Source organism: Canis lupus, unplaced genomic scaffold (genome assembly GCF_048164855.1).
Source record: "Canis lupus baileyi unplaced genomic scaffold, mCanLup2.hap1 Scaffold_279, whole genome shotgun sequence".
Lineage (NCBI taxonomy): Eukaryota > Metazoa > Chordata > Mammalia > Carnivora > Canidae > Canis > Canis lupus.
Window position 1 is genome coordinate 17,501 of NW_027326516.1, and position 13,476 is coordinate 30,976.

The 13,476-nt window shown below is 39.0% G+C and overlaps 1 protein-coding gene across 2 annotated transcripts in view; it reads right to left on the bottom strand.

Annotated features, from left to right (window-relative positions):
- LOC140629855 (kelch-like protein 31) overlaps positions 1-13,476 on the bottom strand; it is a 45,616-nt gene that overhangs the window by 17,339 nt on the left and 14,801 nt on the right. Inside the window, exon 1 of one of the 2 annotated variants that reach the window (XM_072819355.1) lies at positions 2,764-3,090. The exons of the other annotated variant lie outside the window; for it this stretch is intronic. The gene's annotated coding sequence lies outside the window, so the exon portion shown is untranslated. Of the gene's footprint in view, positions 1-2,763; positions 3,091-13,476 lie in introns of those variants that run through there. 2 annotated transcript variants of the gene reach the window in all.

Here is a 13,476-nt window from a genome sequence, read left to right on the forward strand (position 1 = left end):
ATAATTATTCCTAAATATAAATCACCAAGTATGAATCTGTATTATGTATTAACTGTAAACTGTTACCTTACTTTCTAATTAAAATAATAATTATGTAACTAGCATGTACTAAATGAGAACTTACTGTGTGCTGAGCCCTGGGTGAAGTACTTTACATGATTTTTTGTTTAAGTTTAAGCATCACTGAAATCCAAAAAGATAGGTTATAGTATGTTCATTTTACAAATGAAATCGAGGTTCAGAGAGAGTTTAAGACATATCCAAGGTCAAGCAAGGGTCCAATTTGTAGCAGAGCGAAGACGCAAACCCAGATTGAGTCTTGACCTCCATCATCACTTCCCTTCAGCCCAGGGTAGGTTAAAATCTGTAGCAGGTTAAAAAGTTAGCTCTTTCCAGCATGAGAAGATAGAGACTGGGTGAGGTGGACCTGAGGTTGTAGAATAAAAATTTGGATATAGAGAACATCAAATGATTCTTTGTAAGTCTGAACACTGAAATTTTTTGAGTGTAAAATAAATCTGAGGATGAACAGAACCTTTGGAGTTCTTAATCCTGTTATGGGTAGTAAAGATATAAAACTCCAATAATCAGATAAGCCAAAAATAGAAACAGGTTCAAGGATATCCTGCATGAATTTGTTAATCAGAACATAATGTGCTTCCTTTTAAGCATTGGGTTGAATGTGAAATTATCAATTTTTGTTTCAAAACAAATATTCCATATGATTCAACTTAGCTAGAGGATTATGCCTGGCTTTTATCTGTAAAGTATACAGAAACTATACACAAAGTTAACTGTAATTCCATTCACCAAGATTAGATATAGGACACAAGATCCAGTGCTAAAATTTTTGGTTTGGGTTTTGTTGAAATTTCAGGAAAACAGCTCTTTCTCTTCTTACTCTTTTGTGTGTTTATGTTTTAGGGAGAGGTGGTTAGAGATGTAGTTTCTTAGGTTAATGTCTCTTTGGTTGTCACAGAACTGGAAATTGGGTTTTTGTGTTCTTTTTGGTTTAGCCATCGAATAGACCTATGGCAAAACATCAACTAATTAGGAATTCAGTTTAACCATCTGTCAGATGAGGAGATGTGTACCTTTCAGTTCTAAAACTTTACAAAGATTTAAGAATGAACAGCTGACCTTTGTGTCAGAATTGTCAAAGTCTGGTCCTTTATCTTTTCTCCCCTCACTATGGTTTTATTCTAGAATCCTAGAATCAAATATATCAGATACAGATACACCCACTGGGACAGGGAATTCTTCACCTGGGAGGCATGCATCTGGGTCTGGGTTGCCAGATTTAGCCAATAAAAATACAAGATGTTCAGTTAAATTTGAATTTCAGATCAACCATGAATCCTATTTTAGAATAAGTATATCTCCTGCAGTATTTTGGGACATACTTACACAAAAAACTGGTTTGTGCTTTATCTGAAATTCAAATGTAGCTTGGGTGTTCTGTATTTTATCTGGCAGCCCTGCTCTGGGTTGGGTTTCAAGGGAGTCTATGAATTTCATGGAAATCTCTAGAATATTATGGAACATATTATACGTGGGTGTTTATGTGTATTTTCCTGTAGAGCAGGCCTAGAGCTTCCATGAGGTTCTGAGAAAGACCCATGACCCAAAATAAACCCAGAATCATTGGGCTGAGAATGGTGCAGACAAGGAATGGTGACATAATTCTACTCTCTTTGAGGAGCGGGCAAGTCCCTGTGAAAGAATTACACTGGAAGGAAGCTCCTCCTGGCCCGACACAGCGCTCAGATGAAAATCTCCTACAGCTGATTATAGAAAAGAATTGTCACTTTATATTTGAGAACATTCTCTTTTCTGCTGCCTTCCACCCTTGCCTCCTGGGAGAGACTCTACACAGGGCAAGCTGAAAAGCCATGTGTGCTAAAGTGTCACTGTCACTCTTATGCCAGAATGAGCTGGGATCCCAGAATGTGTCCTTGCCAAAGGGGCGAATCAGCTGCGCCCTCCCCCTATCCTGTCACATTCCAGTCCCTGCATCTGTCCCAGCTCATCAGCACTGATGCCAGGAATAGAAACACTCCAGCTTCTGCTGCTTTGCCATTTTAAGTTAAGTCCAAGTCGAGGGGGGTTTTCCACTGCACCGTTTCACTCCTAATGTAAAACGTAGGTCGGGATAGCCATGGGCGCACACTGAGAACCAAAACTCGTTTTATGGGTAAATCAAAAATGTGTTCTCTTTCTAGGGGGAGGTTCTATTTTACCAATAGGAGTATTCCTGGGAACTCAAGGAGTTCTCTGATTTTTGTGCCACCAAGTGAGTTGAGATTGATTGTATTTCATCTAAACGTATCAAGTAGTAATTGTTTGACATGGTTCCTGATACAAATGAAGATGGAATTCTAAACCTTGTGAACAAAACCTACGAATTTTACTTTGTCCCTCCTTTTATCTATAGAGGAAGAAAGACATACATTAGGCTCTAGAGACTTAAAATTATTCGTGGAAATAACAAACTATTTTACTTTTCGAAGGCATCCCCCTGTGTGTTTCTATTACTATGATATTCTCCTGATCTATAGCATTCCTTACACTTCAAGAAAATGTATTCTGGCTCCCAATTTCAAATCTAGAACGTGAGCAATGTGGCCCCGCTATGGACTGCCTCAGTGATATAGTTCCACTACCATGAGCACACAGACACCTCCACCCTCTCCCACCCACAGACCCATATGCACCCTAGAATCTAGAAGACAGGAATTGGAGAACATGGCCCCAGCTCCTTACCCTCCCGTGTGAAGTGGCGTCTGGATGTGTGATGATGAGTTTTCAGCAGGAGGCTCCTCTTGGGAAGCAATCTGTGTTGAGAGAGACAGCGAGGGAGAAGAAGGAAAATGCAGTGGGGAGCCACCAACAGCCACCTGATGAGTCCCCAGCAGAAGCAATTTTTAGAGTGACCCTTGGCCGTCCAACTGCATAAAGCAACAGAGCCTGCCACGGAGCAGGCTCTCCCTCTTTGGCCTTCAACTCCAGGTCTCTTGGGGAAGAGGCGGAGCTCTGGTTGGTGGAGAGGGTTGGGTTTCTTGACATGCCCAGTTGTTTAAAAAAAAAAAAAAAAAGTCCAGAGTCAGTTACCCTGAGTGTGAGGAAAGAAAATTAATTAGGTAGGAATTTAATTGTTGGAAGTAGGGATTGCAGGGTACATACTCCGTAAGAAGAAGGGAAGGATGTGACTAAAAAATTAGCTTCTAAAAGGTAAATAGCCTGGTCACCTCAGGTCCTCTGAAAAGATCCAGTTTATAAATAGGCTGTTCTTTAGAAGAGGAGCACATGTTTAGGAGGACAAGGTGTTGTCTTTGATACCTCACATGTGGCATCAAAATAATAAGAGTCATGCTATAGTTTAACAGAGTGAGTTTTGCGACCACTCCTTGACTCTCCAGTGACCCACAGGGAGGTCTGAGACTAACACACACTCTAGCACACATGCAGGGGTCGAAACATCTACTTTTGCAACACTTCATGTGAAAACAGAATAATCAGAGGATTTCAATTGATCACAAGTTTTCAAAAGACACCAAGGGTGTGAAATGGCTGCTAAGAGTTCATGTGATATTAAGCTGCAATAGAAAAATCGATCGTGGAAAATTAATATTCTAATTATTCATCATTAGTCAGATGATGTGGTAGGCATTGCTTTGCCCATTGGCACACTAGGAAATTGCTCTGCATCCTGAAGGAGATTGCTGGAATGAAGAGAACTTCAGAAGCTGTGCATATTGGGACTATCTGAAGAAAAGTACCAAGAGAAGACTTAGGATAGATGAAGCTCCCATGGAAAGCGTATTCAGGGTTTTTGTGCAACAAGGAGATTCAGTTAAAAATTTTATAGCCTATGATGGCTAATTTTGGGCCCAGTGGGTGGAAATTCCAGGGAAATATGTATTAAAAATAAGGAAAGAAAACTCTGATAACAACTGGGTTTTAATGTTGAAAACGGGTCCTATTGATGAAGTCAGTTCCTCATGAGTGGAAGTGAGGAGGTAAAAGAAGCTATAGGACTGGGTGATGTAGAAGGGACTCTCCCACTGGCTGGGCACTTGCACTGGATCATCTCTGATATCTTTCCAACTCTGAGACTCTATGATCCCATATGTATTGGCCTCTAGTTCTCCCACACCTCTCAGCTCACTGGTTAGCACCTTAGTTACCACTTAAACTTAAATTCCATTCAGCTTTTTAGCAGGGGAAGCTATTTTGATTTTTTTTAAAAAAACTTCGTTTTCACCCATAGATCTCTAACTTCAAATGTGTCAGAAGCAAATCAAAGAAGTTCTTTATTCTATAGTTTCCACAAACCTAACAGAGGACCACTCCCAAGTGATCCTGAGTGTTTCCACCACCTTGATTCCAGTCAAGGACCAAGATGTTCAACTCTCTTGTTAGTAGTAATGATAAAAATCAGCTTTACATCAGTGTTTATGATAATGATTATATGATTATGGAAAGGTCCTTCAAGAAGTAAGCAGAAATTACCTGGGAACCTTGTTAAAAATCAATTTTGATAAGGTAGGTCTGGGGTCGAGCCTGGGTTTCTGCTTTTCTAACAAGCTCACAGGTAATGCTGATATTGCTAGTCTAAAGACCACACCTGGAGGAGCAAGGATTTAAAATGCTTTGGCTACCTAACACCTGAAGGAAAACGGTTTGTTAATAAGGCAATAAAATCCATTCTTTCAGAGCACATTCAACGTTCTAATACCAAATCTATAATTCTATTGGGAAGAAGGCTACAACCTTTCTTTCTTTGCCCTGTTCAAATGGAACAGCCCTCTTTCTAATCCCAGCCCCTGTACTGGTACTTTGGGTTACAGACATAACCACCTGTTCAGGAACCTTGATGTATCAGTTCATCCTACTCTCTTATTACCCAAAACCCCCACCCCCATCTCTGCTAGTCAATTTCTACCTCTGTTTGATGGACACAAACTCTTTTATTTTAAACAAGTGCAACAAAACAAAGCTTTCAGTTTCGTCCATCTTCCCCTTCAGATAATGCTGTATTTCTCTCCACTTCTTCAAAGGCAACTTCTCAGATGTATTGTTTATATCTGTAGCCTCTATCATGTTTCTTCCCATTTTCTCCTCAAATCAATCCAACTAAGCTTCCTTGTTTGCCCTTCTACTGTTTGTGTCAAAGTCATAAATAACCCTGAGTCACCTAGTTTTTTGGATATTTGCCAGTGCCTGACCTTTCTGAATTACTTCACACAGTTGACTAATCACTTCTACTACTATTCTTTTCCTATTAGTCTTTATTTTTCTCCAATTGCTCTGGTTATTTCTTCTCATTCTCCTTTTCTAGAAGAAGATTTTCTATGCAACTCTTGAAGGATAAGGGACTTCAGAGCTGTCCTAGACTCTCCTCAATTCTCAAAGCTGCATTTGGCAGATGAGCTCATACAGCCTTAAGTATCTCATAGGATACTTAAAATTCATTATTTCCAAGGCTTAAGTCATTTTTTCCCTTAAAATATGCTCTTTCTACAATATTCCCTTCAGTGGTATACAAGCCATCACTCATGTAGTTCTTTAAAGGGTGAACTTGGGATCATCATTTGCTTCTTCTTCACCACCCTGCACCTCTGTCTCCTAATCTCATTCACCATGTTCTTTTATTACATAACTGTAATATCTTTCCCACTGCTACCATGCTGATCCCAGCTATGATTACCTCTCACCTGGACCATTGTGAAATCCCCTGAAATGTTCTTCCTGTGTCTACTTGGGCTTCTTTCCAACCCTGTTCTTCACACAATGTAGCCAAAGTGATATTTTCAAATCTCACCATGTAACTTCCCTGCAGAAAATTCAATAGCTTTCCATTTCCTCAGGATTAAGTCCTAAATCCTTTTCTGGATAACTGTGCCTTTCAGCCACCTTATCTGTGTTTTCCTCTATGATATCTTCATGCTTCAGCAAAACCAGCCCTCTCCAAGTAACTCAAATATACAATAATCTCTTACCTGCCTTAAAGTAATTATACTGCTTCCAAGATGCTATTTCCCTTTCCACTTCACATTCAACAACCTGTCACTGAACTTAAGTACCATAAACATCAAAAGCTAGCAGGTACTTATTCTGTATCAGGTATCTGTGGTAGGTAGCTTCTAAGATGACTCCTACATGATCTTTGTCCCCTGGGATTCATAGCAGTAAATAATCTCTTAACTTTCAGTAACTTACTTATAAACAATAGAATACCTTAAAATTGAAGGGATATGATTACTATGACTCGATTACAAAAGATCCCAACTTCCACCCTAAGAGCAAATGTTCTCCTTTGATGGATTGAATGAAGCTCAGTGTCACACCTGAAATACCCAGGCAAGAAACAGCCAGCTAGGAAATGAAGGCCTTAGTCCAGTATCCCTCAAACCTGTGGGATCCTGCCAACTACCCCTGCATGAACTTGCAAGTGGATCCTTGATCCTTCCTCAGTTGAATGTTCAGATGAGACCTCAACCCTGGTGAACATCCTGACAAAGCACCAGAAGGTGGATAACACTGCTGCTGCCACCCCTGGTCAAGCCATTGGCTTGGAGATCAAGCACTGTATTGTTTGCCAAAGCTCAAGAGAGAGCTTCAATTAAAATCAAGGAGGACAAAACTACTAAGGATTAGCTTTGCCCTACTGTCGCCCTTGTTTCTGACACCATGGGTGGCATCCCTGGGTGGTGCAGCGGTTTGGCGCATGCACTGATGTTGTCTTTGTAACACATCAAATATCTGTCAGTTCAAATGTGTCATACATGGTGTTTGTGGCTTTGGCTGACATGAAGCTGTCTTGTGAGGTTTGCTTATCAACTAATGACTCAGAAATCAAATTGTGCAGTACTTTGTGTGGTACTTGGATTTCATGAAAGAAAGACCCTCATTGAGTTCTGCTTTGGTCTTGACCTACTGAAACTGTGAGATAATAAATGGATATTGCTTTAAGCTGCTAATTTATGCAGTAATAGTAACTAATACAGTACCCTTCTTTTTTTTTTTTTTACAGTACCCTTCTATGTGCTTTTCATGTATAAGCTAATATAATACAATATTTTTATCATATAGGATTCACCTTTTGTAAGTAAGAAAACTGAAGAATGGATGCCCGGATGGCTTAGCAGTTGAGCATCTGCCTTTGGCTCAGGGCATGATCCTGGGATCCAGGGTCGAGTTCCGCATTGGGTTGGGTTCCCTGCAGGGAGCCTGTTTCTCTCTCTGCCTATGTTTTTACCTCTCACTCTGTATCTCTCATGAATATATATATATATATATATATATATATATATATATATATATATTTTTTTTTTTTTTTTTTTTTTTTTTTTTAAAGAAAACTGAAGGCTTTTTGACTTCTCTCAGAGCACATGCTGCAAAGGGATGGAGCCAAAATTTGGACCCAGGTTTCAAGGTCTATGCTTTTAACCACTTCATTTTGCACAAAGCAGTGACTGTATCTGATTTGTTTGTAACCATAGTCCCAATCAACAACACAGTGTTTGACATGTATTAGTGATCAATAATTGGTTTATTGATGACTTAAATTTAGAAAATTGTTAAATGAATGTTGAATAAATTTTTTGTTCATGCAAAGGAATTTTAAAAGAGTATTTTCAGTATAACTGTTTCTTTTTGGTCTCAAGGCTTTTTTTTTTTTCAATTTTGTGGTATGCAGAAATAGAACAGACTACATGCTAACTGACTGAAAATTAGAGATGCATACCAATAGCATTTTTGCAGAACTAGAACAAGCAATCCTAAAATTTGTATGGAACCAAAAAAGACTCTGAATAGCCAAAGCAATCTTGAAAAAGAAAAACAAAGCTAGAAGGATCAGAATCCCAGATTTCAAGTTATACTACAAAGTTGTAGTAATCAAAACGGTATGATACTGGCACAAAAACAGATGCATGAATCAATAGAACAGAATAGAAATCCTAGAAAGAAACTCACAATTATATAGCTAATTAATCTTCAAAAAAGGAGGCAAGAATATACAATGGGGAAAAGACAATCTCTTCAACAATATGGTGTTGGGAAAATGGGGCAGCCACATGCAAAATGATGAAACTGGACCACTTACTTACACTGTACACAAAAACAAACTCATAATAGATTAAAGATCTAAATGTGAAACCTAAAAGCATAAAAATCCTATGCACAGCAGGGACAGCAGGCAGAAAGTTATCTGACATAGGCCATAAAAACATCTTTCTAGGAATGTCTACTGAGACAAGAGAGATAAAAGCAATAATAAACTATTGGGACTATATCAAAATAGAAAGCTTCTGCACAGCACAGGAAATAACAAAACAAAGAGGCAATCTCCTGAATGGGAGAAGAGATTGCAAATGACATATCCAAGGGTTAGTATCCAAAATATATAAATAACTTATACAACTCAACAACACCCAAAAAACAAATAGTCCCATTAAAAAATGGATAGAAGACATGAATAGGCATTTCTTCAAAGAAGACATCCAGATGGCCAACGACATATGAAAAGATGCTCAACATCACCCATCATCAGAGAAATGCAAATCAAAACCACACTGAGATATCACCTTACCCTTGTCAGAATGGCTAAAATAAAAAACACAAGAAACTACAGGTGTTGATGAAGATGTGGAGAAAAAGGAACCCTCATACACTGTTAGTGGGAATGCAGACTGGAGCAGCCACTGTGGAATCAGTTTGGAGGATCCTCAAAAAATTAAAAATAGAATAATCATATGATCCAGCAATCTCACTACTGAGTATTTACCTAAAGAATACAAAAACACGAATTCAAAGGGATACATGTACCTCTACATTTATTGTAATATCTACAATAAACAAATTATGGAAGCAGCCCAAGTGTGCACTGATAGATAAATGGATAAAGAAGAGGCGGTATATGTGTGTATGTATATACAACTATATACTCACAATGGAATATTATTCAGCCATAAAAAGAATGAAATCCTGCCCCTTGCAAACAACATAGAGAATATGATGCTAAATGAAATAAGTCAGTCAAGAGAAAGACAAATACCAGATGATTTCATTCATGTGTGAAATTTAAGAAATAAAACACCTGAACAAAGGGGAAAAGAAAGACAAACCAAAACAAACAAACAAAAACAAAAACAAAAACCCCACACAAAAACAAAAACAAAAAAACCAAACAAACCCCAAACCAACAAAAAAAACAAAAACCTAGTCCCTTAACTATAGAGAACAAATAGATGGTTATCAGTTGGGTGGGAGAATGGTTGAACTAGGTGAAGGGGATTAAGAGTACACTTATCGTGATGAAACTAAGTAATATATGGAATTGCTGAATCACTATATTGTACACCTGAAACTAATACACTGTATGTTAAATATACTGGAACTAAAATAAAATTTAAAAAAATTTAAGTGTATTTCAGAGGGCAAAGGAGTGTAATATAAGCCTTATATAAGCCACATATATAACTTCAAATTTTCTAGAGGTTGCATTAGAGAATGGAAAAAGGGAACTGGTAAGATTAATTTTAATAATATATTTTACTGAACTCAATAGATCTATAATGTTTCAATAGACAATCAATCATTATAAAATTATGAGATATTTTACATTCTAAGTAAATACAAAGTCTTCAAAATCTGGTCTTTTATATTTCTGCTACATTTTAAGTGCTGAAATTTGGATTTGCCCTATTTCCAGTGCCCAATAGTTAGTATTGGACCCTGTGAGTATACGTGCAGTGCAGGTGGAAAGAAAATTTGGAAGAAAGACATAGCCTCTGGGAGTCAACAGAGTATCTCCTATCCCAATTACTCCTTCTGTTGCACACCTGAACCTAGGGCTCTGGAAACTGTTCAAAACAAAAACTGAACTTTAGGGAAAAAAGTTGTCTTAAAAGTTTTTCTTTGAATAGAACCTGGAAAATAAAGCATGACTTGTCATCTTAAACAGTAGCCTGAGAAGGGTTTGAGCATGTGCCTTCATGCTTCTAAAATTTAGGTTGCTTGAAGTATGCAGTTTGATTTCAGGCAGAAGACAGGAAAGTTTAGGGAACAAAATCGATACTTTATGCGTTCCTCCTAGAAGACAAGGATGGAGAATGTTGCACTTTGTATATAGTAAAGGCAGTATTGTAGGTCTTTGGCTGGGGCCAAAAAGGCCAGGAGACAAATAGGCACTGGAAAGTGATGTGGACACTTTTGCTTCCAGCCGGGAGATGGTGGGAGTCTTGAGGGAGAGGGGCTGAGTTATAAGATGTGAGCTACAGTCCGCAGGTGGGGGGCAGGGGAGCCAGTGAGGATGGAGCTGTTTCTGATGGCAGGGTGGCTGAGGGACCTGTAACAACAAAGGTGGTTAATGATCCGTTTTCAGCAGTTTGCATTTCTGCACCATAAATACTCTCCATGGCACAAAAGTTTCAGTAAAGGCTGCAATACATAAATATTCTGGGTGGGCGTTTTCAGTGGAAACTGATGAAATGCCACCCAGGTTGGGGCAGAACAAAAATGGGAAGAGAGCTATGGAGATGAGCTGTGAGGGACAGCTCAACAGAGCAGTAACTTGGAGTCAGAGGTGACATACCTGAACCTAGGGCTCTGGGTTATTCCCTGAAATCCTGGCGAGGACATGGAACTTCTCAATGGCTGTGACTTAGAAAGGTTAAGCCAATTTTATTTAAATATCAAAAAGGTTTGGAGATGTCAACTGACAGATGTCTCTCATTTTTATTATGGGAATAGTAATCTTTGACAGAGTTGCTGTTAGTTAGACTCTCTAAAACAAATGGAACAGCAGAGCTAGGAGAGTTCATATGCCAAGAATTTTCAGATAGTAGACATGAAACGTTGTCTTTTCAAAGTGACACAGAGGGATCTAGTTCATGATTTTATTTTTTTGAAGATATTATTTATTTGAGAGAGAGGGGGTGAACATGAGTGGGGGGCAGAGGCAGAGGGAAAGGGAGAAGCAGACTGCCTGCTGAGCAGGGAGCCCCACATGGGCTCGGTTCCAGGACCCTGAGCTTATGACCTGAGCCGGCTCTTAACTGCTTACCGACTGAGCCACCCAGATGCCCCATAGTTCATGATTTTAAACACATAGGTTTTAAGCAGAAAACATTGACTAGGTAAGTTCTTTGAACAGAGGTGTTCAAAGGTCCCATTAATTTCATCCTTTTGGAAAATAAACAAGAGGCCAATCAATGAAGTAAACATTTTCATGGAAACTGCAGCTAATTCATGAATTTGTACAGCCTATCCCAGTAACATCCAAAGATGCCAATTGTGCATAGACGGTGCTCAGAATAGTTAAGAAGTTCCTGACGCAAGAGGAGATTTGTAAGCCACATGCTGTGTTGTGACATTTTAAAGGTGGCAGTACTGTTTTGGTATAAAGACACACTTGTAAAGAGAAAAATAAATTCATCGCAAGCACTTCTAAAAATATGACAGTTTTCAAAACTCACAGCCTGCTTCTCCAATGATTGTAAGCGTACAGCCACTGAGGGTTGTTTTTAGATATCAAATAATAAAAATAATCTACATATGAAAGCTGAGGACTAACACCCATCTGGTGTGGCACTATTGCAGAGTCAACCCATCTAAAATGTAGAAGCCTCTTATTCAGGAAAGTGCTTTCCTGGCCACGGTGTTCCTGTGGCCATATTGAGTTAAAACGATATAAGTTTCTTTATTAACAGTGTTGGATGGTGTTTCTCCATCAATTACCTTCTTCTTGTAGACTCCTTCCCTGACCCGTCCACTTCCTCTTCTCCTACCTACCTCCAGGCAATGTTAGGTGACTCCTTCCATGTTCCTGTGATGCCATGGCTATAGCTGTCTCTCATGGCATTTACCACATTATAATAATGTGGTTTTCTCCTCTTTGACCTGGGACATCTTGGAAGAAAAGGTCCTTGCAGTGTCTTTTTATTTTTTTTAAATCTCTATACCCAGTATGATGACTGGTACATGGTCAGTGCTCAGAAAGTTTCTCACTCTAGGAATGACCCATTTGCTTGCATTAATGACCCACTAACTCTGGAATTAAGAAGATTTAAATAAGATTAAGCAAGATGCCAAAGATTAGTTTCTCATTAGTTGCATTGTCAAATTACCTTCAAAAGGTAATTAAAAGACTAAAAGTCCCTTTCACTCAATGCCCTAGATAAGTGATGACCTTGCTCTATCTTTCCTGCTGTGCTCTCCTTTTTCACCCAACCAGCTCTTCCATTAAAATACTTCTTTTCTGCCTCATCATGGTCAGAAGCTCTATCATTATGCAAGATTTAAAGAAATTGAAAGGAGGGATATGATGCCTTTTTGGTTGAGTTTCACCATTTTCATTCCTGCCTCCACCCCCCTTTTAAAAAGACTGGCAATCATAAAATCTTGAGACCATAGTGGCTTATGTTTATGCAAGTTGGGATCAATTATATGTTGTCTTAAAACAGCTTTAAGTTGCAAAAGTTATTTCTGAAAAGAAGAATTTATTAAAATTATCTTCTGAAATTTCGATGGCTATCCCTGGGTCTTCTCCAGCAACACAGTGACTTCATGCCATGTGGAAAACAGATGGAAAGAATAAGATGATCAAACCCCAGATATTATAAGTTCCTTATTCTTCCCCCATAGGAGGTCCCTTCACATCCTCACTCAATGCATTTTCATTCGTCACATATTTCAATCAAGTCAGTTCCAGATGACATGCACAGTGAGAGGTGGCTGATTGATCAGGATGGAGGCCAACTGTTGAAAACTTGGCACAGGAATTCCCAAATCATCCATTCTAGATTATTGAGGGTAGGGGCACTCATTTCTGAGCACCGTTGTGAGGACTTAAGACAATTGTCCTGGGGACCAAATTTGACCTGCCCAAGTGTTTTGTTCGGCCTTTACAGTGTTATTTTTTAATTTTATTGAACTAATATTTTTAAACAAAGGGGTGTCCACAGAATGATATATTGTTCCATAGGACAATTTCCATCAAAAGGTGGTTTCATGAGCAATCACATAGCCTGGCAGTACTGGGCCTGTGCATATACATGGGAACAAGAGCTGAAGCTCAGAGGTGATTGTACCTGGGAGAGAAGGCACATGTCCCCTGTGTGTCACTTCCATTGCCCACATGTGGTTTGCCTGGCACCCATCCTGGCTGGATCTCTCATTTTTGCCTAGTCACTGTAGACAACTGAATTTGCCACGAAGAGCTTCATATCATGGTCCATTTTCTAACTATCAAACCATTTACATTTTTATAGTGACAGGCAATTCTCCATTGTACCAAGAAGATCTTGCCTCTCCCCTCACCTAGAATTAGCTACTTTTATTTGTAAAAAAGCCCAAAGTATGTTCTATAGAACCTTCATTCCAAGTGATGTTAAAATTGGTGTTACAGGGCACCTGAGTGGTTCCATCGTTTAAGTGTCTGCCTTTACCTCAGGTCATGATCTCTAGGTC